Raw genomic sequence first — 27,441 nt, forward strand, 5'->3', positions numbered from 1 at the left:
TGGAGTTACAGAACTCAAAATGGTGCGCTTCCAATTGCGTTAGAAAGTAGATATCCATGGCTTTCCAGCAATATATAATAGTCCATACTTTGGCCGAGTTTAGATGACGCAAAAGGGCATTGAACGCCAGTTCTACGCTGCAGTCTGGAGTTAAACGCCAGAAACACGTCACAAAACAGAGTTGAACGCCAGAAACACGTTACAAACTGGCGTTTAACTCCAAGAATGACCTCTCCACGTGTAAAATTCAAGCTCAGCCCAAGCACACACCAAGTGGGCCCCGGAAGTGGATGTATGCATCAATTACTTACTTTTGTAAACCCTAGTAACTAGTTTAGTATAAATAGGACTTTTTACTATTGTATTAGACATCTTATGATTTTAGTTCATCTTTGGATCATATTGATCACATTTGGGGGCTGGCCATTCGGCCATGCCTGGACCTTCATCACTTATGTATTTTCAACGGTAGAGTTTCTGCACTCCATAGATTAAGGTGTGGAGCTCTGCTGTTCCTCATGATTTAATGCAAAGTACTACTGTTTTCTATTCAATTCAACTTATTCCGCTTCTAAGATATCTATTCACACCCAAGAACATGATGAATGTGATGATCATGTGACGCTCATCATCATTCTCACTTATGAACGCGTGCCTGACAAACACTTCCGTTCTACATGCAAACAAGCTAGAATGAATATCTCTTGGATATCTAATACAGGGGACCGAGTCCGAGTTATTAGTGTCTTCGTGGTATAAGTTAGAACCCATGGATGGCCATTCCTAAGATCCGGAAAGTCTAAACATTGTCTGTGGTATTCTGAGTAGGATCTGGGAAGGGATGGCTGTGACGAGCTTCAAACTCGCGAGTGCTAGGCGTAGTGACAGACGCAAAAGGAGGGTGAACCCTATTCCAGTATGATCGAGAACCTCCAGATGATTAGCCATGCCGTGACAGAGTATTTGGACCTTTTTCACAAGAGAGGATGAGATGTAGCCATTGACAACGGTGATGCCTTAAAGAAAGTTTGCCATGGAAAGGAGTAAGACTGATTGGATGAAGACAGCGGGAAAGCAGAGATTCAGAGGAACGAAAGCATGTCTATACGCTTATCTGAAATTCTCACCAATGAATTACATAAGTATTTCTATCTTTATTTTCTATTTATTTATTATTATTATTCGAAAACTCCATAACCATTTCATATCCGCCTGACTTAGATTTACAAGGTGACCATAGCTTGCTTCATACCAACAATCTCCGCGGGATCGACCCTTACTCACGTAAGGTTTTATTACTTGGACGACCCAGTGCACTTGCTGGTTAGTTGTGCGAAGTTGTGAAGTTATATTTGGACCATGGTATTGTGCACCAGTTATTGGCGCCATTGCCAGGGAGAGAACGAACAACAAATTTTACAACCTCAGAGTAACAATTTCGCATACCAAGTTTTTGGCGCCATTGCCGGGGATTGTTCGAGTTTGGACAACTGACGGTTCATCCTGTTGCTCAGATTAGGTAATTTTCTTCTTATTTTATTTTCAAAAAGTTTTCAAAAATTTTTCAAAAATATTTCCTTCTTTTTCGTTTTTCCCATTTAATATTCAAAAAAAATTTTTTAAATTATTCTATGGCTTCAAAACTTTCAAGAATGAATTCTAGAGTTTCATGTTAACATGTTGAATCCTATGTGGCTGTCAAGCCATATCCAAACTACTTTGGGATTGGTCTTCAACTAATCACCACAATGCATGTAATTCCATCCTAAAGCTGACTGGCTATTAAGCCATGTCCAACCCTTTGATTGGAGCTTTGGGCTAATATTGAAAGATTCCTAGAATTCTTCTTAAAGATTTTGGATTTCTTATTTTCTTTTTCCATATGTTTTTCAAAAAAAATTAAAAGAAAATACAAAAAATTCATAAAATCATAAAAACCAAAAATGTTTTGTGTTTCTTGTTTGAGTCTTGAGTCAATTTTTAAGTTTGGTGTCGATTGCATGTTTTTAAAATTTTTGCATTAATTTTTTCTGAAAATTGCATTCATGCATTGCATTCATCAGGATCTTCAAGTTGTTCTTGATAAACCTTCTTGATTGATCTTCATATCATATTGTTTTGTGTTGTATGGTGTTTTTCATATGCATTCTTGCATTCATAGTGTCTATACATGAAAAATTTCTAAGTTTGGCGTCTTGCATGTTTTCTTTTCTTGAAAATTTTTCAAAAATATGTTCTTGATGTTCATCTTGACATTCAAAGTATTCTTGGTGTTCATCTTGACATTTATAGTGTTCTTGCATGCATTAATTGTTTTGATCTAAAAATTCTCATGCATTGAATCATTTTTTTATTTTTCTCTTTCTTCATTAAAAATTCAAAAATCAAAAAAATATCTTTCCCTTTTTCTCTCATAAATTTCGAAAATTTGGATTGACTTTTTCAAAAATTTTTAAAATCTAGTTATTTCTTATGAGTCAAATCAAATTTTCAAATTGAAAATCCTATCTTTTTCAAAATATTTTTCAAAAATCAAATCTTTTTCATTTTTCTTATTTATTTTCGAAAATTTTAAAAATATTTTTTAAAAATCTTTTTCTTAATTTTATTTCATAATTTTCGAAAATATCATCAAAAATTAATATTTTGATTCAAAAATTTTAAGTTTGTTACTTGCTTGTTAAGAAAGATTCAAACTTTAAGTTCTAGAATCATATCTTGTGATTACTTGTGAGTCAAGTTATTAATTTTGATTTTTAAAATCAAATCTTTTTCAAAACTAATTTCAATCATATCTTTTCAAAAATATCTTTTTTATCCTATCTTTTTCAAATATCTTTTCTAACTTCTTATCTTCTTATCTTTTCAAAATTGATTTTCAAATCTTTTTCAACTAACTAATTAACTTTTTGTTTGTTTCTTATCTCTTTCAAAAGTACCTAACTAACTTCCCCTCTCTAATTTTCGAAAATACCTCCCTCTTTTTCAAAAATTCTTTTTAATTAATTAGTTGTTTTCAATTTTTAATTTTAATTTTATTTCATTCCTAATTTTCAAAAATTACTAACCTTTTTCAAAAACTATTTTTCAAAATTTAACTTTAAATTTTAATTTTTAATTTTCGAAATTTCCTCTCCCTCATCTCCTTCTATTTATTTATTCATCTACTAACACTTCTCTTCACCCAAAATTCGAACCCCTTCTTCTCTTCTGAGTTCGAATTCTCCTCTTCTTCATTATTAATCTTCTTTTCTTCTACTCACACAAGGGAACCTCTATACTGTGGTAAAAAGGATCCCTATTATTATTTTCTGTTCCCTTCTTTTTCATATGAGAAGGAGCAAGGACAAGAACATTTTTGTTGAAGCAGATCCTGAACCTGAAAGGACTCTGAAGAGAAAACTAAGAGAAGCTAAAATACAAGAATCCAGAGATAACCTTATTGAAATTTTCGAACAGGAAGAGGAGATGGCAGCCAAAAATAATAATAATGCAAGAAGGATGCTTGGTGACTTTACTGCACCTAATTCCAATTTACATGGAAGAAGCATCTCCATCCCTACCATTGGAGCAAACAATTTTGAGCTAAAACCTCAATTAGTTTCTCTGATGCAACAAAACTACAAGTTTCATGGACTTCCATCTGAAGATCCTTTTCAGTTCTTAACTGAATTCTTGCAGATCTGTGATACTGTTAAGACTAATGGAGTAGATCTTGAAGTCTACAGGCTCATGCTTTTCCCTTTTGCTGTGAGAGACAGAGCTAGAATATGGTTGGATTCTCAATCTAAAGATAGCCTGAACTCTTGGGATAAGCTGGTCAAGGCTTTCTTAGCCAAGTTCTTTCCTCCTCAAAAGCTGAGTAAGCTTAGAGTGGATGTTCAAACCTTCAGACAGAAAGAAGGTGAATCCCTCTATGAAGCTTGGGAGAGATACAAGGAACTAACCAAAAAGTGTCCTTCTGACATGCTTTCAGAATGGACCATCCTGGATATATTCTATGATGGTCTATCTGAATTAGCTAAGATGTCATTGGATACTTCTGCAGGTGGATCCATTCACCTAAAGAAAACGCCTACAGAAGCTCAAGAACTCATTGACATGGTTGCTAATAACCAGTTCATGTACACTTCTTAGAGGAATCCTGTGAGTAATGGGACGCCTCAGAAGAAGAGAGTTCTTGAAATTGATACTCTGAATGCCATATTGGCTCAGAACAAACTATTGACTCAACAGGTCAATATGATTTCTCAGAGTCTGAATGGAATGCAAGCTGCATCCAACAGTACTCAAGAGGCATCTTCTGAAGAAGAAGCTTATGATCCTGAAAACCCTGCAATAGCAGAGGTGAATTACATGGGTGAACCATATGGAAACACCTATAATTCCTCATGGAGAAATCACCCAAATCTCTCATGGAAGGATCAACAAAAGCCTCAACAAGGCTTTAATAATGGTGGAAGAAACAGGTTTAACAATAGTAAACCTTTTCCATCATCCACTCAGCAACAGATAGAGAATTATGAGCAGAATCCATCTAGCTTAGCAAATTTAGTCTCTGATTTATCTAAGGCCACTCTGAGTTTCATGAATGAAACAAGGTTCTCCATTAGAAATTTGGAGGGACAAGTGGGCCAGCTGAGTAAAAGGATCACTGAAATCCCTCCTAGTACTCTCCCAAGCAATACAGAAGAAAATCCAAAGAGAGAGTGCAAGGCCGTTGATATAACCATCTTGGCCGAATCTAAGGAGGAAGGGGAGGACGTGAATCCCAAGGAGGAAGACCTCCTGGGACGTCCAGTGATCAATAAGGAGTTTCCCTTTGAGGAACCAAAGGACTCTGAGGCTCATCTAGAGACCATAGAGATTCCATTAAACCTCCTTACGCCCCTCATGAGCTCTGAAGAGTATTCTTCTTCTGAAGAGAATGAGGAAGTTACTGAAGAGCAAGTTGCCAAGTTCCTTGGTGCAATCATAAAGCTGAATGCCAATTTATTTGGTAAAGAGACTTGGGGAGATGAACATCCCCTGTTCACCAATGAACTAAATGCATTGGATCAACTGAGATTGCCTCAAAAGAAACAGGATCCTGGAAAGTTCCTAATACCTTGTACCATAGGCACCATGACCTTTGAGAAGGCTCTATGTGACCTTGGGTCAGGAATAAACCTCATGCCACTCTCTGTAATGGAGAAACTGGGAATCTTTGAGGTGCAAGCTGCTAAAATCTTATTAGAGATGGCAGACAACTCAAGAAAAGAGGCTTATAGAGAAGTAGAGGACGTGTTAGTAAAGGTTGAAGGCCTTTACATCCCTGCTGATTTCATAATCCTGGATACTGGGAAGGATGAGGATGAATCCATCATCCTTGGAAGATCCTTCCTAGCCACAACAAGAGCTGTAATTGATGTTAACAGAGGTGAACTAGTCCCTCAATTGAATGAGGACTCCCTTGTGTTTAAAACTCAAGGACATCCTTCTGTAAACATGGAAAAGAGGCACAGTAAGCTTCTCTCAATACAGAGTCAACTAAAGTCCCCACAGTCAAACTCTAAGTTTGGTGTTGGGAGGCCTCAGCCAAACTCTAAGTTTGGTGTTGAACTCCCATACCCAAACTCTAAGTTTGGTGTTGGGAGTCTATAAAATTGACCTGATCACCTGTGTGGCTCCATGAGAGCCCACTGTCAAGCTATTGACATTAAAGAAGCGCTTGTTGGGAGGCAACCCAATTTTTTTTATCTAATTTATTTTCATTCTTGTTGTTCTTTCATGTTTTATTAGGTTCATGATCATGTGGAGTCACAAAATAAATAGAAAAATTAAAAACAAAATCAAAAACAGCAGAAGAAAAATCACACCCTGGAGGAAGGGATTACTGGCGTTTAAACGCCAGTAAGGAGCATCTGGCTGGCGTTCAACACCAGAACAGAGCATGGATCTGGCGCTGAATGCCAGAAACAAGCATAGAACTGGCGTTCAACGCCAGAAACATGCTGCATCTGGGCGTTGAACACCCAGAACAAGCATCAGTTCGGCGTTTAAACGCCAGAATTGCATGCAAAGGCATTTTACATGCCTAATTGGTGCAGGGATGTAAATCCTTGACATCTCAAGATCTGTGGACCTCACAGGATCATCTCAGGATCTGTGGATCCCACAGGATCCCCACCTTCCCTCCTCATAATCCTAGTTTCTTCCACATCTTCTTCTTCATCTATTCTTTCTTCTCTTGCTCGAGGGTGAGCAAAATTCTAAGTTTGGTGTGGTAAAAGCATAAGTTTTTTTGTTTTTCCATAACCATTGATGGCACCTAAGGTCAGAGAAACCTCTAGAAAGAGGAAAGGGAAGACAAAAGCTTCCACCTCCGAGTCATGGGAGATGGAAAGATTCATCTCAAGGGTCTATAGCTCAGTGGTAGAACATTTGACTGCAAATCAAGAGATCCCTGAGATACCTCAGGGGATACACTTTTCTCCACATAATTTTTGGGAGCAAATCAACACCTCCCTAGGAGAATTAAGTTCCAACATGGGACAATTAAGGGTGGAACATCAAGAGCACTCCATCATCCTCCATAAAATTAGAAAAGATCAAAGAGCTATGAGGGAGGAGCAACAAAGACAAGGAAGAGACATAGAAGAGCTCAAGGACATCATTGGTTCCTTAAGGAGAAAACGCCACCATCATTAAGGTGGACTCATTCCTTGTTCTTAAACTTTCTATTTTTCGTTTTCTTATGTTAAATGTTTATCTATGTTTGTGTCTTTATTACATGATCATTAGTGTCTAAGTGTCTATGCCTTAAAGTAGTGAATATGAATCCATCACCTCTCTTAAATGGAAAAATATTTTAATTACAAAAGAACAAGAAGTACATGAGTTTCGAATTTATCCTTGAACTTAGTTTAATTATTTTGATGTGGAGACAATACTTTTTATTTTCTAAATGAATGCTTGAACAGTGTATATGTCTTTTGAAGTTGATGTTTTAGAATGTTAAATATCTTGGCTCTTGAAAGAATGACGACAAGGAGACATGTTATTTGATAATCTGAAAAATCATAAAAATGATTCTTGAAGCAAGAAAAAGCAGTGAATACAAAGCTTGCAGAAAAAAAATAGCAAAAAAAAATAGAAAGATAAAGAAAAGCAAGCAGAAAATGCCAAAAGCTCTTAAAACCAAAAGGCAAGAGCAAAAAGCCAATAACCCTTAAAACCAAAAGGCAAGGGTAAATAAAAAGGATCCAAAGGCTTTGAGCATCAGTGGATAGGAGGGCCTAAAGGAATAAAATCCTGGCCTAAGCGGCTAAACCAAGCTGTCCCTAACCATGTGCTTGTGGCGTGAAGGTGTCAAGTGAAAACTTGAGACTGAGCAGTTAAAGTAAAGGTCCAAAGCAAAAGAAGAGTGTGCTTAAGAACCCTGGACACCTCTAATTGGGGACTTTAGCAAAGCTGAGTCACAATCTGAAAAGGTTCACCCAATTATGTGTTTGTGGCATTTATGTATCCGGTGGTAATAGTGGAAAACAAAGTGCTTAGGGCCACGGCCAAGACTCATAAAGTAGCTGTGTTCAAGAATCAACATACTGAACTAGGAGAATCAATAACACTATCTGAACTCTGAGTTCCTATAGATGCCAATCATTCTGAACCTCAATGGATAAAGTGAGATGCCAAAACTATTCAAGAGGCAAAAAGCTACAAGTCCCGCTCATCTGATTGGAGCTATGTTTCATTGATAGTTTGGAATTTATAGTATATTCTCTTCTTTTTATCCTATTTTATTTTCAGTTTCTTGGGGACAAGCAACAATTTAAGTTTGGTGTTGTGATGAGCGGATAATTTATACGCTTTTTGGCATTGTTTTTAGTATGTTTTTAGTAGGATCTAGTTACTTTTAGGGATGTTTTCATTAGTTTTTATGCTAAATTTACATTTCTGGACTTTACTATGAGTTTGTGTATTTTTCTGTGATTTCAGGTATTTTCTGGCTGAAATTGAGGGACTTGAGCAAAAATCAGATTCAGAGGTAGAAGAAGGACTGCTGATGCTGTTGGATTCTGACCTCCCTGCACTCAAAGTAGATTTTTTGGAGCTACAGAACTCAAAACGGCACGCTTTCAATTGCGTTGAAAAGTAGACATCCAGGGCTTTCCAGCAATATTTAATAGTCCATACTTTGGTTGAGTTTAGATGATGCAAAAGGGCATTGAACGCCAGTTCTACGCTACAGTCTGGAGTTAAACACCAGAAACACGTCACAAACCAGAGTTGAACGCCAGAAACACATTACAAACTGGCGTTCAACTCCAAGAATGACCTCTCCACGTGTAAACTTCAAGCTCAGCCCAAGCACACAACAAGTGGGCCCCGGAAGTGGATTTATGCATCAATTACTTACTTCTGTAAACCCTAGTAACTAGTTTAGTATAAATAGGACTTTTTACTATTGTATTAGACATCTTATGATTTTAGTTCATCTTTGGATCATATTGATCACGTTTGGGGGCTGGCCATTCGGCCATGCCTGGATCTTCATCACTTATGTATTTTCAACGGTAGAGTTTCTGCACTCCATAGATTAAGGTGTGGAGCTCTGCTGTTCCTCATGATTTAATGCAAAGTACTACTGTTTTCTATTCAATTCAACTTATTCCGCTTATAAGATATCCATTCACTCCCAAGAACATGATGAATGTGATGATTATGTGACGCTCATCATCATTCTCACTTATGAACGCGTGTCTGATAAACACTTCCGTTCTACATGCAAACAAGCTAGAATGAATATCTCTTGGATATCTAATACAGGGGACCGAGTCCGAGTTATTAGTGTCTTCGTGGTGTAAGTTAGAACCCATGGATGGCCATTCCTGAGATCCGGAAAGTCTAAACCTTGTCTGTGGTATTCCGAGTAGGATCTGGGAAGGGATGGCTGTGACGAGCTTCAAACTCGCGAGTGCTGGGCGTAGTGACAGACGCAAAAGGAGGGTGAACCCTATTCCAGTATGATCGAGAACCTCCAGATGATTAGCCATGCCGTGACAGAGCATTTGGACCTTTTTCATAAGAGAGGATGGGATGTAGCCATTGATAACGATGATGCCTTACAAAAAGCTTGCCATGAAAAGGAGTAAGACTGATTGGATGAAGACAGCGGGAAAGCAGAGATTCAGAGGAATGAAAGCATCTCTATACGCTTATTTGAAATTCTCACCAATGAATTACATAAGTATTTCTATCTTTATTTTCTATTTATTTATTATTATTATTATTCGAAAACTCCATAACCATTTGATATCCGCCTGACTGAGATTTACAAGGTGACCATAGCTTACTTCGTACCAACAATCTCCGTGGGATCGACCCTTACTCACGTAAGGTTTTATTACTTGGACGACCCAGTGCCCTTGCTGGTTAGGTGTGCGAAGTTGTGAAGTTATATTTGGACCATGGTATTGTGCACCAGTTATTGGCGCCATTGCCAGGGAGAGAACGAACAACAAATTTTACAACCTTAGAGTAACAATTTCGCATACCATCTACCTTGAGATATACAACATTGAGAAGATCTCGCCCCTTCGTCCAATTAAAGAGGAGGAAGTTGGGCAAAGTATTGCGAATACCACCGAGTCTACAGGCACCCTACCAACGAGTGCTACGACCTAAAGAACGTTATAGAAAAGCTAGCCCAGGAAGGAAGACTAGATAGGTTCCTGGCCAACAAAACAGATGAGCCGAAGAAGAGAAGAAGGGATGAAGAGATCGGACGAGCTGAACGTCCCCCTCACACCCCTGAGAGGCATGTTCACATGATAAATGGAGGATTCGCAGGAGGAGGGATTTCTAAGTCGTCGCGCAAAAGACACCTTAAGGAGGTGTACCATGTTGGAGGAGAGGACAAGTCGGTTGACGTCCCCACTATTACCTTCACTAAATAAGACGCTGCGGGCATCTTCCCGGGGCATGATAACCCCGTGGTTGTTACCAAAATACTTGCCAATGCCAACCTCTACCGAACATCAGTCGACCAAGGAAGCTCTGCGGATATACTGTTCAAATCCGCCTTCGATAAGCTCGGTTTACAAGAAAAAGAACTTAGAGTATATCCAAATAGCCTATTCGGGCTACGAGATGCCCCAATTCAGCCATTAGGGTACATCCCACTACACACAACCTTTGGGAAAGGAACTCGGTCTAGGACATTAAGCATAGACTACATTGTAGTCGACCTGAGCTCAGCCTACAATGCTCTAATAGGTTGGACAATACTGAATCAGCTCGCCGCTGTGGTCTCCACTCCACACCTATGCATGAAGTTCCCAACTTTGGAAGGGATCGCTACCATAAAGGGAGACCAAAAACTCATGCGACGCTGTTATAACGAGAGTCTGAACCTTAAAGGTGACCCCGGAGGAAAGGAAACCAATACTATAGAACTCGGGAGAATTCAAACTCGCGAAGAACTCCGCCCTCAGCCAGAAGGTAAAACCAAAGAAGTTCAAATTGGAGACACTCAAGACAAAACAACAAGTATAGGGGTGAATCTGAAAGAAGACCTAAAGGAACTGCTAATAAAGCTCCTAAAGGATAACTCCGACCTCTTTGCATGGAAGGCCGCCGACATGCCCGGTATTGATCCCGGACTAATGTGCCATAAGTTAGCCGTATATCCAGGGTCTCGGCCAGTACAGCAGAAACGTAGGAAACTCGGCCCATAAAGGTCGCAAGCTGTAGAGGAGTAGGTACAGGCCTTGCTGGAGGTAGGATTCATAAGGAAGGTAAAATATCCATTGTGGCTAGCCAATGTAGTATTGGTCAAAAAGTCAAATGGGAAATGGCGGATGTGCACTGACTACACTGACCTCAACAAAGCCTGCCCAAAAGATTCTTACCCACTCCTGAATATAGACACACCAGTCAACGCTTCGTCAGGCTATCAGTACCTCTCCTTCATGGACGCTTACTCAGGATATAATCAAATCCCAATGTATCAACCCGACCAGGAGAAAACATCATTCTTAACCCAAAAGCAAACTACTGCTATATAGTCATGCCCTTCGGACTCAAGAACGCAGGGGCTACCTACCAAAGACTAATGAACAAAGTCTTCACCAATCACATTGGGAAGCTAATGGAAGTTTATGTCGATGACATGTTGGTAAAGACACAAAGCGAGGAAACGTTTCTATCCGACCTCACTGAAGTGTTCAATACCATAAGAAAGCATGGGATGAGACTTAATCCTGCAAAATACACTTTTGCAGTAGAAGCTGGAAAATTCTTGGGCTTCATGCTCACCTAAAGAAGAATCGAAGCAAACCCAAATAAGTGCCAGGCCATACTTCGCATGAAAAGTCCAACTTGTGTCAAAGAGGTCCAGCAGCTCAATGGAAGGCTAGCGGCTCTGTCTAGGTTCCTAGCTGGATCAGCCTTAAGATATCTCCCCTTCTATGCAACATTAAGGAAGGGAAAGAGGTTTGAGTGGACTCCAGAATGCGAACAAGCCTTCTAAGATTTCAAAACATTTCTGGGGCAACCACCCATCCTTGATTTCGGGAAGGCGAAGAACTTATACTATACCTCACCGTAGGAAGTCGGGCAATAGCTTCAGCACTAGTCAGAGAAGACGAAAGTAGGCAACAACCCATCTACTTCATCAGTAAGGCTCTACAAGGGGCTGAACTAAACTATCAAAAAATAAAAAAGTTTGCCTACGCCCTCATACTCACTTCTCGACGACTCTGCCCATACTTCCAAGCTCACACCATCAGGGTACGGACTAACCAGCCCATAAAAGGTATTTTACAGAAAACAGACTTAGCTGGAAGAATCCTACAATGGGCAGTCGAGTTATCCGAATTCGACCTCAAGTATGAAGCCCGGACAGCTATCAAATCTCAGTACCTGGCCGACTTCATCGCAGAATACACTGACACCCTGGGCACCTCCACAGAGTGGAGTCTTTATGTGGATGGCTCCTTATACAAAATCGGGAGTGGCGTAGGCGTCATTTTAGAGAGTGATCAAGGAACCCAAATTGAGCTCTCATTATAGTTCAAATTTTCCGCTTCAAATAACCAAGCTGAATACGAAGTCCTACGGGCCGGTTTGAAGCTGGCTAGGGAGGTAGGAGCTCAGAAGCTTACCATTTTCAACAATTCATAGGTAGTCACATCACAAATAGAAGGGAGCTACCAGTCCAAGGATCCCACTACGAGGAAATACTTAGACAAGACCAGAAAATAGCTCAGACAATTCATGGGATATGAGATCCGACATATACCCAAAGAACAAAATGCCCGAGCTCATGCACTTTCGAAACTAGCCAGCACCAAACCAGGGGGCAATAATAGAAGTCTCATCCAAGAAATACTGCAAAGTCCATCAATCTTGGAGGAAAAGAAGATCTTAGCCATATCAAGATAAGATCAAGGATGGATGACCCCCATAATCAACTATCTCAAGTCTAAAATGCTCCCCACAGACAAAAAAGAGGCGAAAAGGTTAGTACGCGAAGCACAATACTACACCATAGTGAACGACCTCCTATATAGGAGAGGGATCTCAACACCCCTCCTTAAATGTATCCCGACCTCTGCTACAAGGGACGTCCTGGAGGAAGTCCACGGAAGCATGTCTGGCATCCACCTTGGGGCAAGAGCTCTTGCCAAAAAGGTACTCCGAGCTGGTTTTTACTGGCTGACCTTGTAAAAGGAAGCAACAGAGTTTGTCAAAACATGCCCACCATACCAGAAACATGCCAACTTCCACATAGCTCCACCCGAAGAGCTCATTTGTGTTACTTTACCTTGGCCATTTGCAAAATGGGGGCTCGACCTCGTCGGACCCTTCCCCCAAGGATCAGGGCAAGTTAAGTTTCTCATTGTAGGCATAGACTATTTCACAAAATGGATTGAAGCAGAGCCATTGGCCACTACCACCGCCCAAAGAAGTTGGAAATTTCTATATAAAAACATTATAACAAGGTTTGGGGTTCCTTACTCCATCACCACAGATAATGGCACCCAGTTTACTGACACTGGTTTTAGGAACTTGGTAGCTGACCTGAAAATAAAGCACCAATTCACTTCTGTAGAACACCCACAGGCCAACGGACAGGCAAAAGCCACCAACAAAGTCATATTGGCCGGGTTAAAGCGAAGGTTACAGGACGCAAAGGGAGCTTAGGCTGATGAGCTCCCACAAGTCCTATGGGCATATCGGACAACACCACATTCCACCACTGGAGAATCACCCTTTCGACTTGCTTATGGAATAGAGGGAATGATTCCCATGGAAATAGAAGAAGGATCTCCCAGAATGATCCTCTACAATAAAGAAACCAACTCCCAAACTCAAAGGGAAGAGCTCGACCTACTTCCAGAAGTCCGAGAAAGAGCTCAGATTAGAGAGGAAGCACTAAAGCGTCGAATGGCTTTAAGGGACAATCAGAAGGTAGTCCAACAAAGCTTCGCCACCAACGACCTCATTTTAATCCGAAATGATATCGGAGCAGGTCGATCAGGAGAAAGGAAGCTAGCAGCCAACTGGAAAGGACCATACCGAATTGCAGAAGTACTAAGGAAAGGTTACTACAAGGTGTCCGACCTTGAAGGGCGAGAGCTACCAAGGTCATGGCATGCCTGTAACCTCAGAAGGTACTATAGCTAAAAAATAGTAAAGATCTCAAGTCAAGGCGCACTCTTTTCCCTAAAAAGGTTTTTTAATGAGGCGCCAGGCCGAGATCTAAGAAACTGCCCGACCTAGCAGGGTAAGCACTCTCATGTACATTCTTATTCATGTTTTTATCTCATTATTATTTGAATTAAAGTCGTCAATTCCCTAAAAAGTTTCCTACCAAGACGCATTAATCTAAGCTTATAAAGCGCAAAGTTCATCGCCCGATTACAAAGAGGTCGGCAAGGTGAAGTGATAGAAGCAAGTTAATGCAAGAAGTTATAAAAAGTAACCCATAGAAAGCGACCTGGCGAGGTCTGACTAAAAATGGATTACTAAAAATAACTTAAGAAGGTCTGACAGAGAAGTTAGACCAATGAAAAGATCACTAAAAAGGGACAAAGACATCTCACAAAGGCAAAAGAAATGCTAAAAAGCCAAGACAGAAGTGCCTAGCTATAAAAGTACAAGTCTTGCAAAAAGGACACTACATAAAAGGCAAAGGCACAAGTTGAAACGGCGCTAAAAAGTCATCCAGACAAACTATAAAGAAAAGGTTCCTTATCAGAACACTACCTAAAAAGTTCTTGGAATGTGACTAAAAAGCCCGGGTAGCAAAGTCGTACAGGTCGACGTTAGCTAAGAAGTGGCGCAAGTACGATCTCGAAAAAGAAAAAGCCAAAAGGTTGAGAAACAACTTGAGGCTCAAAAGTGCTTAGCCAAAAGGGATACAACTCCGCTCAAAGAAGGATGGATCTCATGGCTACAAAAGTCATCCGAAACAAAAAAGGTTCTATATAAAGAACACTAAATAATTATCGGACAAGTCACTAAAAGCCCGGACACCATGCCGTAAGGATAATTTTGCCAAAAGCAAAGGGTTGACAAGTACCAACTCAAAGCAAGGCATGATCCTAAAGGCAAGGGTAGAAAACCCACTCAAAGGAGGTCGGACTGGGAAATACCTAATTCGCAAAGGGTTGCAAAAAGTAAACTTCCACACGTTCAGCAAAACGCGTCCATCAAAGTAAAATATTAAAAACTCAAAGTCCACTGAAGAGAGAACTTTTGCGTGGTCTAGAAATTCGCAAATAAAGCCTCGTTGCAGGTATAGCTTCTAAACCAACAAAAGTCCTTTCATACAAACGTTTTGGTTGTCACAAGTAATAAACCCCTTTGAAATTGATAACCGAAGTATTTAACCTCGGGTCGTCTTCTCAAGGAACTACAGAGAGGTGTTCTTATTATTGGTTATGAGTCTTGTAAATTGGGGGTTTTGAAAGTAAGGAAGCAGTATGACAAGTAAAATAAATAAATAACTATAGAATAAAACTCTTGGCAAGGTATAAGAACTGGAAGTCCTATCCTAGTTATCCTTATCAATTGTGATGAGAATTGGATTTTTCTCCCACTTTGTTAACCTCTAACTATGAAGGTATGTTAAGTGGATGAATTAATTTTGATTCCTCAGGTCCTAGTCTTTCCTTGGGAAAGGCTAGAGTTATTGGAACTCGAATTAATTCTTGAAGAATTCCAATTTTCAATCAACAATGAGTTTGATAACTCAAGTGTCTCCAATGACTCAACCAAAGCCAAAAGAGAAAATTCTAAATTAAATTAACAGCATCCATATAAATAAAGCAAAGCAAAATTAAATCTGAAAATACCTCAAATTGCATTAATAAAGGAAATCAAATCTAACATGGATATTCATAAATTAAATTGGAAAAATAAATAAAAGAAAAATTGAACCTGATAAAAAGAAACAATCCTAAAAGCAAAGAAATCCTAAATCCTAATCCTAAGAGAGAGGAGAGAACCTCTCTCTCTAAGAACTACATCTAAAACCTAAAACTGTGAATTATTAGCTGATGATTATGAATAAATGTGTTCTCCCACTTTATAGCCTCTAATCTATGTTTTCTGGGCCGAAAACTGGGTCGAAAACAGCCCAGAAATTGCTGGAGAAGAAATCTGCCACGCTGATTTTTGTCACTGCGATGCGTCCGCATGGAGCGCGCGTTCGCATCATCTAGCATCAAGGAAACTATGGCATGTTATATATCAAATCGAAGCCCCGGAAGTTAGCTTTCCAACGCAACTAGAACCGCGTCATTTGGATCTCTGTAGCTAAAGTTATAGCCGTTTGAGTGAGAAGAGGTCAGGCTGGACAGCTTAGCAATTTCTCCAACTTCTTATATTCCTTCCACTTTTGCATGCTTCCTTTCTATCCTCTGAGTCATTCCTGCCCTGTAATCTCTGAAATCACTTAACACACATATCAAGGCATCTAATGTTAATAAGAGAGTATTAAACATAGGGAACTTAAGGCCAAAGAAGCATGTTTTCAATCAAAGCACATAATTAGGAAGGCAAATGTAAAACCATGCAAATAGTATGAATAAGTGGGTAAAGAGTTGATAAAAATCACTCAATTGAGCACAAGATAAACCATAAAATAGTGGTTTATCAACCTCCCCACACTTAAACATTAGCATGTCCTCATGCTAAACTCAAGAGAAGCTATAAAGGAGTGAAGAGGAATGATAGAATGTATGAAATGCAACCTATCTGTATGAATGCAACTACATGCAAAATATTTCTACCTACTTGGTTAAAAGTAAATAAGCTCTTCAAGACAAACATAAATCAAATTTCATTAATTCAAATCATATAATAAAAGACAAGTAAACTTGTGAGAAGATAGCTCATGAAAGCAAGGAACATAGAATCAAGCATTGAACCCTCACTGGTAGTGTATGTCACTCTAGTCTCTCAATTGTATAGGGTAATTCACTCTACTCTTCTCTAGTCATGCTTTCTCAACCTTGTTCTTCATCTAACCAATCAACAAATATTTAGTGTACCAATGCAAACATCATGAGGTCTTTTCAAGGTTGTAATGGGGCTAAGGTAAGGGTGAGGGTATATATATAGCTAAGTGAGCTTTATAAAGTGAATCCTTGATTAGTCTAAGATCTCACCTAACATATACATACTTTATATAATTTAAAATACTTTACCTGGCTACCCAAAATTTTTTTTTCACTTTTGCATTTCATGCTTAAGTATCAAACTTATTTTTGAATTTTGTCCCATGTGCATTGATTTATTTTGCATTTGGGGTAATATTATTTTTCTTCTCTTTTCTTTTCTTCTCTTTTTTTTGTATCCCCTTATTTAATTACTTAATATTTTTTTTCAATGCACATGGTAATTTAATTATTTTGATTTCATATGAGCATGCTTCCCAAATTTTCAAATAACTTATTCAATTTAATTCCCTACTTTTTCATACCATCCCATGTTCCTATAAAATTCCCCATACTTAAATTATACACAATATCTATCTTAAACTAACCAAGGATTCAACTTGGGATTTTTATTTTGTTTTTCTGCTTAAGGCTAGTAATGTGGTTATGAATTAGAAGGGGGTTAAAAAGTTCAAAGTGGCTAACAAGTGTGATATAAAAGATAGGCTTATTTGAGATAAGTGAACTAATAACAAATAATGGCCTCAATCATATGCAAGCATGTAAATACACTAAATAATGGACATATAGAATGGAACAAAGCAAAGATTGCAATTATAGAGAAGAAAACACACAAGAATAAAAATTTATGGTTAAATAATGTAACCATGTAAATAAGCTCAAAATCTCACAGGTTGTGTGTTCTTTGGCTCAAAAACCATGTTCCAAATACAACTTCAAACAAGTTTTAACATTTAAAAAAATTTTTCAATTTAAATTAGTAAAATTTTTCAAAAATAGAGTCCTAAAAAGAAATTTATTACTTTAACCAAGTAGTGACTAAATGCATAAAATCAAACAAACATGCAATTAAACATGCAAATACAACAACTAATTTAACAAAGATAATTTAAACATTGGTGTTGAGACAGGAAGGTACTAACCCACGGAGATCGGTATCGACCTCTCCACACTTAAAGATTGCACCGTCCTCGGTGCATGCTGAGATGTGCAGGTGGATGGGTTGTTCCAACTGATGCTTTTCTTCAAGGATTGTGCAGATGGACTTGTTTGTCTCCCCTTTTAGAAGTTTCTCCCTTTTTCCATCTTCGGTGGCCAGCCTGAAAGAAGAGAAAAATAATAACAGTAACCCAGAAATAAAGATAAGAAGACAAATAAAATTTGGTTGGGTTAATGCCAAATGAGGGTCTCAATTACATGGTAGCTACAACATGCAAGTGAGAAAACAGTAGAAGTACCTGGCAAATCAAGAGTGCAAAAATTTGCAACAATAGGGAAGAGAGTGTGGGTAAGGAGAGATAATATAAATTCATGTCAATGCAAAAGAAATACAGGTATAAAAGATTGGCATTGATAATATTATCTAACCAGAATAAAACAAGTCACTAAGCACTCAAAATAATACAAGAGAAGATGCAACAGTTAAATAAGAAAATTCAACACCAATAGAAAAGTAATAAATTTAGAAAAAAAAGTAAAAATATGCACAAAATTAAAATACAATGAATGAAAGTATGCAAATAAATGAAGTAAAATAGAATGAAGGTGAAAAAGAATGAGAAGTGAAAGAGATAAAGTAAGAAAGAAAGAGGAAAAAAAAGAAAAGATAGAAGAAATTAGGGTTAGAAAAGAAAAGATAGGATAATTGGCGCTGATTTGGATAAGTTGTGCGACGCAGGCGACGCGGACGCGTGAGTGATGCGATCGCGTGGTGCGCGATAAGGTCAGGTGACGCGGATGCGTGGGTCACGTGATCGCGTGACCTGATTTGTGCGATTGGCGCGAGTGCAGCCTCGCGTTTGTGCAACTCTCTGTTCGAAACTCTTTTTGCCAAATTTTTTGGTGACGCGGTCGCGTGGTTGACGTGATCGCGTGGATGGTCTGTCTTTTAAAAATGACGCAGACGCATAGGGCACGCGTTCGGGTGGTAGGGCTTGTTCTTCTAGCATGGTTCCAGCCTCATTCCAGCCCAACATACTGTCATACACCTCTTTACGTCGATTTTACAGAGCCACGCGTTCGCGTGGGTGACGTGGACGCATGGGAGGCATTTTTCGCAAATGACGCGAACGCGTCAGCGACGCGGTCGCGTGGATCAATTTGTGCCAAAGGCACGCCTCCAGCCACGCTCTCGCATGACTCTCTGTTCAATCTTGTTTTCTTCCCAACGCACATATGACACGGACGCATTGGCTACGCTGTCGCGTCGCGTGCCCCTTTTTTTATGCAAAATGCAGAATGCAATATGCAGATGCTGATGCAAAAGTTATTTATAATTTCAGGTTCAATAAAATAAAATAAAAACAAACAAAACAGACTAGAATTAAAACTGAAAAAGAAACGATCATACCATGGTGGGTTGTCTCCCACCTAACACTTTTAGTTAAAGTCCTTAAGTTGGACATTTGGTGAGCTCCTTGTCATGGCGGCTTGTGCTTGAACTCATCCTGAAACTTCCACCAATGCTTGGACTTTCAATAAGCTCTATCAATACTAAGTGAATTCCTCAAGCCTTGATGGGGTTCTTCACAAGCTTTGAGCTCCCAAAGTTGATCCTCATATATTCCTGAATCCCAAATCTTGTTTCTACACCCGTCTTCAAGTTGATTATCATGATTCCATCTGGGTGGCTCAGCCTTAAAATTCTCACTGAAGCGTCCAAACAACTTCCCAGACCCATTCAATTGAGCTCTACACCAACCTTTGTGTTTAAACTTAAAGCTTCCAACCATAATGAACCTTGCAGGACAATTCTTACCACTGACCATCTTCCTCTTACTCTTAATGCCACAAAGAGCTCTAAGTTGACCATCCGTCTCTAGTATCCCATATTCAAGTGGGAAAGTAAAGGTCAAGGATAGAAATTTCACCCACTTGAACGTTGTGTTGGACGGTAATGGCATTGGGAGAGGTGTTTCTAATGAACTTGCAAGCTCCACTCCCTTGTGCTCTTCTCTAATAGCTTTCACCTCCTTGTAAGCTTCTTCAATTTCAACCTCTTCCTCTTGGTAGCTTTCTTCCAATTTAATCTCTTCTTCATTACTCACCAAGGGCATGGGAGGTTGTGCCTTCTTTTCTTGAATCTCCATCTCTTGATCAACCTCTTCTAAGTCTTCAACCAGGGTGTGCCTTGGAGATTGTACACCCTCCTCAACATCAATTTCAAACATCTTTGAAAGAGGCTTTATAACTTGACTTTCCCATGGGGGTTCAGCATCTCCTAAGTCTTCAACCACTTCTTCCTCTTCAATAATTACAGCTTCCTCCACTTGTTCCGGTACAAAGTCATACTCCGTACTGTCCACTGGAGTTTTTAGTATCTCCTTCATGCTATGTTCTACATTAGATTGTCCACATGAAGCCATGGGGGTTCCTTGAGTGTCCGAACGTCGAGAGGATAATTGATTTATTGCTTGATTCAATTGGTGAAGGGTTGCGTGAAATTTTTTTACTGTTTCCGTGAGACGATCCCTTGATTCTTATTGCGCTCGGCTATCATAAGTAGGATCATAGTGCTCTTGGATTGATGGATATGGAGATGGCAAATATTAAGGTGGTGGTTCTTAGGAGTAATTGGGTTGGAATTGGGGTGGTTCTATATATGGTTCATATGTCTCATAAGGTGGTTGGTGTGGTGGATACGAGTTAGGGTCATATGGAGGTGAATGGTGGAAAGGGGCTTGTGAGTATAGTGGTCCAAAGTCATGTTGAGGAGGGGGTTCATAGGCATATGGTGGTGGTTGTTGATAATCAAAAGATTGCTCACCATAGCCATTGCCTTGATATGCATCACAGAATGGTTGTTGATAGTACATTGGAGGTAGTTGTTGCCATGAGGGTTGATCAAATCCTTGTGGCTCCTCCCATCTTTGATTGTTCCAACCATGGTGCATGTTGTCATTATAATCTCCTCTTCCTACAACATAATTGTAACCAGACTCATAGCCAAAGGGGTGAGAGTTCATAGTAGTAGGAGAAAATAAAAACAAAAACTAATAAAAAGAAAATATTGTGAAAAAGATATGATTTTTGAAAAAAAAAATTTTTTTGATTTTTGAAATTTAAAACTAAGATAAGATAAGATAAATTTTTTTTAAATATTTACAATAACCAATAATAAGGTACACGTTTACAATTCCCTGGCAACGGCGCCATTTTGAAGAGAGAACTTTTGCGTCGTCTAGAAATTCGCAGATAAAGCCTCATTGCAGGTATAGCTTCTAAACCAACAAAAGTTCTTTCATACAAACATTTTGATTGTCACAAGTAACAAACCCCTTTGAAATTGATAACTGAAGTATTTAACCTCGGGTCATCTTCTCAAGGAACTGCAGGGAGGTGTTCTTATTATTGGTTATGAGTCTTGTAAATTGGGGGTTTTGAAAGTAAGGAAGCAGTATGACAAGTAAAATAAATAAATAACTATAAAATAAAACTCTTGGCAAGGTATAAGAACTGGAAGTCCTATCCTAATTATCCTTATCAATTGTGATGAGAATTGGATTTTTCTCCCACTTTGTTAACCTCTAACTATGAAAGTAAGTTAAGTGGATGAATTAATTTTGATTCCTCAGGTCCTAGTCTTTCCTTGGGAAAGGCTAGAGTTATTGGAACTCGAATTAATTCTTGAAGAATTCCAATTTTCAATCAACAATGAGTTTGATAACTCAAGTGTCTCCAATGACTCAACCAAAGCCAAAAGGGAAAATTCTAAATTAAATTAACAGCATCCATAAAAATAAAGCAAAGCAAAATTAAATCTGAAAATACCTCAAATTGCATTAATAAAGGAAATCAAATCTAACATGGATATTCATAAATTAAATTGGGAAAATAAATAAAAGAAAAATTGAAGCTGATAAAAAGAAACAATCCTAAAAGCAAAGAAATCCTAAATCCTAATCCTAAGAGAGAGGAGAGAACCTCTCTCTCTAAGAACTACATCTAAAACCTAAAACTATGAATTATTAGCTGATGATTATAAATGAATGTGTTCTTCCATTTTATAGCCTCTAATCTGTGTTTTCTGGGCCGAAAACTGGGTCGAAAACAGCCCAGAAATCGCTGGAGAAGAAATCTGTCACGCTGATTTTCGTCACTGCGATGTATCCGTGTGGAGCACGCGTTCGCGTTGCCTAGAGTCAAGGAAACTATGGCATATTATATATCAAATCGAAGCCCTGGACGTTAGCTTTCCGACGCAACTGAAACCGCGTCATTTGAATCTCTGTAGCTAATGTTATAGCCGTTTGAGTGCGAAGAGGTCAGTCTGGACAGCTTAACAATTTCTCCAACTTCTTGTATTCCTTCCACTTTTGCATGCTTCCTTTCCATCCTCTGAGCCATTCCTGTCCTGTAATCTCTAAAATCACTTAACACACATATCAAGGCATCTAATGGTAATAAGAGAGGATTAAACATAGGGAACTTAAGGCCAAAGAAGCATGTTTTCAATCAAAGCACATAATTAGGAAGGCAAATGTAAAACCATACAAATAGTATGAATAAGTGGGTAAAGAGTTGATAAAAACTACTCAATTGAGCACAAGATAAACCATAAAATAGTGGTTTATCATCCACCTAAATGGAAGCCCAAGAGTTTAAAGTGTTTGTTTAAACTAAACAAAGGTTGCTAAGAAGCAACCAAATGTCAGAAGAGTCAACTATAAGAGAGTTACAAAAACATAAACAAGTTCAAAGTCCACAAGTCGGACTATTACAGTACACAAGCATAAAAAGTTATAGGGGATCCAAATTTGCCCTAGTGGCAACATCCTTGGCAGGAGGAGAAGGAGGCATGGTCGAGATCGGAGTAGCATTGACAACTCCATCCGGCCCGTTTAGAATCTCCACGTCAGGCTCAGGAGGGTCAACCTCTGAAGGAATGGAAGAAGCTGAAGCTGCCGAAGCTTTGGCTGGTGGCGCAGGAAGAGGACCCTCATCCTCATCATCAGGGGCAGGTAAAATCTTGCCATCCTCCACCATGTTATCCATACTAAACAAGGAGAGATCGGCCTCGTGAGCAAGAACTCGGACCTAAGCCTTCAAAATCTCATATATGTCAGTCATACTACTCACCATATGACCTTGAAGCTCGGCATAATCATATTGGGCAGATTGAAGCCTCTCCTTAGTCTCTAGCAACTCGCCGTAGGTCCGAGTATAGCTCTCCTTATACTTTTTTGCAGCCTCTTCAGTCAAGTTAGCAGCTGCCTCCGCCCTAGTAGCACGCTCCTTCTCTTTCTCCACATCAATTTCCAACTTGGCAACCCTGGCATCGAGCTCATCCTTTAGACCTTTCACCCTATCAAATTCAGCCCGGGCATCCTCTAGAAAGGCCTTGGTAGCACGGACAGGGGACTCCTTAACAACCCGAGACAAGGCCGCGCCAACATTGGCCATCTGAATACTATTGCTCGTTATGAAGTCAAGGTGATGAAGGATCGAGACGTCGTCCAGAGGGACTTTACCATGTGGAGCAGTCAATTCTGTGGCAAAGGCCACACCATCAAATTCTTTGTCATCAAGATTATAAGTCCCAACAGTCTTTTGGCACTTGGGAGGTAGGCTAGCAGCATTAGGAGAGGAGGCAGGACCAGAAGTCGCCTGAAATAGATCAGATGGAATTGTTCGAACTCTAGGGGTTGGGATGATCTTTCTCAGGCCTTGAGAGTCAGAAGTCGGCTTCTTCGGGGGCACCTGAGAAGATCCTTCCCCCAATGTCTTCGCCGTTAAGTTTTGGGCAGCTGTCGCCTTCTTGGCCTTTCGGAAAGCCCTCATGGAGTCTGAATATTTCACCATTTCTAAAAAAGAAGCCAAGAAAATAGTTATATAGTAGAATTCGAAAGACAAACCACGAATAGCAAACAGAAAAGCATTTCTACAAAGAAAGAAGTCGGACACTACCTAGCTCAGCACGAAGGAGGGAAGGATCTCCCAAAAACCTCTTTGTGTCCAGATGAGGAGGTTCCCCCCAGTGCTCCTCTGGAACACCCACAAAAGCTTGTTCTACTTCATCTAGACTCTCCCAGGAATATTTGGGAGCTACTATATCTTTTTACCACCATAAAGGGAAGGTGGGATCATCATTCTCATCCAAAAAGAAAGGGCGAGCATCCTCAACAGCTCGGACCTTGAAGTAATAGTTTTTAAAATCCCAAAAGGACTCGTCAAACATTGAAAATAATTTCCTCCCCTGGGTAGCTCGGAAGGAAATCCAAGAAGCTTTCTTTTTGGCCACTCCAGGTTTTGTCAATACAAAAAGGTAAAGAAAAAGTGATATGGTAGGTCAGACACCTAATTCTTGACACAACAGCTGAAAAATCTTAATGAAGGCCCAAGAGTTCAGATGAAGCTGGGAAGGGGCCATATTACAAGTCCATAAGAGGTCGGTCTCAAAAGCAGTAAAAGGGATGGTGATATTCAGCTGACTAAAGAAATAGTCATAAGCATAAAAGAAGGGGCGTTCTCCCTGAGTTAAGGGAGGGAAACTAACCCTCTCCTCAGGATCGGGCGACAACAGTTCATAATTCTTTTCATTATCCCTATTGCTATAGATCCTATGGAACCTCCTAAGCCTCACACAGTACTCCGGATCGGCCACAGTAACACACATCAGGACTATAGAGTCTAGCGAGTCAGCCATGCCAGCAAGGATTTTGGTGGACATCTCGACAATATTCCTACGGGTAGACATATAGCAACTACACCTACAGTAAGAAAAAAGAAAAAAGGTCACTACCAAACAACTGGGACAATAAGAGAACGATAAAGAAACAATCAACAAGTGTTAGATATGGCAGCAAAAGGGAACCCCAGGACTCGCAAAAAATAGAGGATCAACACCAAAAGCCCAGGGGCACCCTTTGGAGGCAACAACAGAGCAAAACTCAGAAAAGAAAATGATGCAAAAAGTCAGAGCCCTAACCCTCTCAAACAGAAAGAGAATACAAGGAGTTTTAACCTAAGTACCAGCATTTCTTCATACAAACAGCAAAGATAAAAAGACTGTAACTATAAAAAAAATAAGAGCACACGAGAATCACGTTTGCATGTTTCAACCTTTTTCAAGAGAAGTTCAACAAAGATCAAAACTTTGTACGAAGGAAAAGCATGCAAGGGTAAAAGCGATGAGAACGACGACAAATAAAGCATGTAAAAAAGAAAGGTATAAAGTAAAATACTAACCTGAGGAAGAAGCTAAAACAAGCAGTAAGCCACGAGCAATCTTCACCAACAAAGCTTCAAAAATCCAAGAAAGGAGCAACCTTGAGGAAAAGAAGCTCTTCTTTACTGAACAAAAGAAATGCACGAAAAAAGCAGGTTGGAAGGCAAGGGCGAAGAACAAATCAAAACAGAAAGGGGTAGGAGAAAACGGCTAAATTTAAATTCTTCTCTTTTCGAAACAAAGAGGGAAAATGAAACGGTAAAAGGGTTAAAAACCTAATCAATGAGCTTTAAAAACAATCGCGCGTTCCCAAGGAAAATTAAAACGCACGAGGCACGCCGCAATTAAAAGAAGTTGAAAACGCCTTGCATTCAAAAAGGTGATACCAGACTCGCACGAGGAGAAACTACTCAATATCAACCAAAGTCAAAAGATGCTCGAGCACGACTTCCTCAAAGGGGTCAAAGTTTTGAAAACACAACCTCAAGGGGAAGATCGAGCTCAAGCAGGGGCACTGTTCATACCCTAGGTTGAGCTAGGCGAACCGGTTTGAACGAAGACAAAAACGACCGAACTCTTATAAAGGTTGGTCGACACCGACCTCTTCCTAAAGAGCTCGACCAAATTGCTATAAGGGCCCAAATAGGCCCAAAGTAGAAGATAACAGCCCACTTAAAAGGCGGCTGGTTAAAGATAAGGGGACTCACCCACAAAAGATAAGATAAGATAACAAACTTATCTCAAGGGAGGTCACTCCACACTACTATAAATACACTAGAGCACCTATGTATAACTCATACTCCGATTCTACACAGAAAACCTACTCAAAGCCCGTGCTAACTTAAGCATTGGAGTCTCTTGCAGGTACCACCACCCTCTGGTGATCAAGGATCAGCAACATCTCAAGGATCAGCAAGTCAGACGCAAACAGCTCCAACCACAACAGCAGATCTCCTCCGAGATCGACCTTCAGTTTCAGGTAACCCTCGGAACAGACAGGCAGAAGCAGAGAAGCTTCAAAAACAAATGACGTGGGTATTTTGCACTTATTGGCATTTGATACTTGTGCCTATTTCTTAATTTCAGTCCATTTTAAAATATAGATGGATGGTAATGCATGAGCTGATGGTGACATGGACAATGATGAGGGTCGTAATAAATCATCAAAGGTTTTTATTATCCCATTCTTATATTTTTCCATTATCTACATGGAAACTCTTTTCATTAATATTTAGTAAGCTGCAGGTGAACAAGGAAGAGGATGACAAGATGAGGACAAATGTAGCAAATGTTGCTGCTAGTGCTGCTGTTGGGGGAGACGACATGCTCTCAAAGTGGCAACCTATGGCCGAGCAAGCCAGGCAGAAACGTGAAGGCGTGGACACGTCATCTGGTTCTCAACCAGCTAAAGATGTAGGTCGCAAATCTTCTGCATCTGGGAAAAGTACTAAAGATAATCACGAAGGGGACAAAAAAGGTTCTACTAATTTTACAACTTCAGGTGAGTTTTCTCTTAAACCGTTTTTTTCTGTCATTTCAGTTGTCAAATAATTCAACTGCAAGATGGATGTAAACTTTAGATATAATATTAAGTATTCACCAAACTGACATCCTAAAACTATATCTTAAGTTGTGGATGAAAATGCGGCTTTGTTGTTGGATTGAACTCTAATAGAATTATATTATCTTGAAGGGAATATGATAACTAAATATTAATGAAAAGAGTTTCCATGTTCTCTTTTTATATTATTTAAGGTGGACATGTTGGTGAATATTACAGTTTCTTGTTCAATAGCAAGGTTGATATTTCTTTTTGACATGAAACTAACAAGGGCAATCATAAATCTTTTGAATCACATTGTTATACTTCTGTATTTAACTATGGCCTGTTTCACTGAGGCAGATAATAGAAGGTTCTTCAGTCTATGCCAGCGCTATAGCCAACAGGGTGATTGATGTTATAGACACTCAGTATGCAGCAGCAGTTCCACATACAAGTAGCTATTAGGTTAAGGGGGATAACAGTTTCAAGTTCAGGCACCAAAGTTCAAGAAACTAGTTACATGTATGAAAATAAGAAGAGAGAACTGTCTTTATTGCAAATTATGATCCGTCGAGGTTATTGAGTAACCTAAGCTGGTAGTATATTATTCCTTATCAATAATTATAACTGCCATTTTTGTATCTGTTGGAGATGATATTAAGCTGGTATCTAATGGCTCACAAAAGCAAGCTGTAACTGATTATGGTTGAATAATTCTTTAGTTAGAATGATAGAAAAGTTTGATTTGATTAGAGGTTAAAGCTAGCAATAGTAATTACCTTATAACCATAGTTAATTTATTTACCATGAGTTAGGTTTTAGTAAGGTTAATTTTCTAATAGCTATAAATAGTGGATAACAATATGTACTCTCTTGTACTCTGTGGTTTTTCTTTCAATTTTAGGTTTTGTATTTGTTCATATGAAAAATTCACTTTCTCTGAGTCTTCTTCCTCCACTTCAATCTTATTTTCTTCAATAAAATCAGATCCAGATCACGATTTTATCATGGTGCGGTGAGCGTGGAGGATCGTGAAAGAGGTGAAGCTTTTGGATACA

The 27,441-nt window shown here is 39.3% G+C and overlaps 1 non-coding gene and 1 pseudogene across 1 annotated transcript; one reads left to right on the top strand and one right to left on the bottom strand.

Moving 5' to 3' along the window:
- The window catches only part of LOC107608399 (transcription initiation factor TFIID subunit 4b-like), a 37,022-nt pseudogene extending 10,174 nt beyond the window's left edge, over positions 1–26,848 (top strand).
- LOC148553082 (small nucleolar RNA R71) lies at positions 3,865–3,972 on the bottom strand. The gene has a single exon (XR_015892589.1). It is a non-coding gene; the product is annotated as a small nucleolar RNA R71 (small nucleolar RNA).
- Positions 26,849–27,441: the final 593 nt, after the last annotated feature.

Source organism: Arachis ipaensis, chromosome B7, assembly GCF_059453495.1.
Source record: "Arachis ipaensis isolate K30076 ecotype BB chromosome B7, ASM5945349v1, whole genome shotgun sequence".
Taxonomy (NCBI): Eukaryota; Viridiplantae; Streptophyta; class Magnoliopsida; order Fabales; family Fabaceae; genus Arachis; species Arachis ipaensis.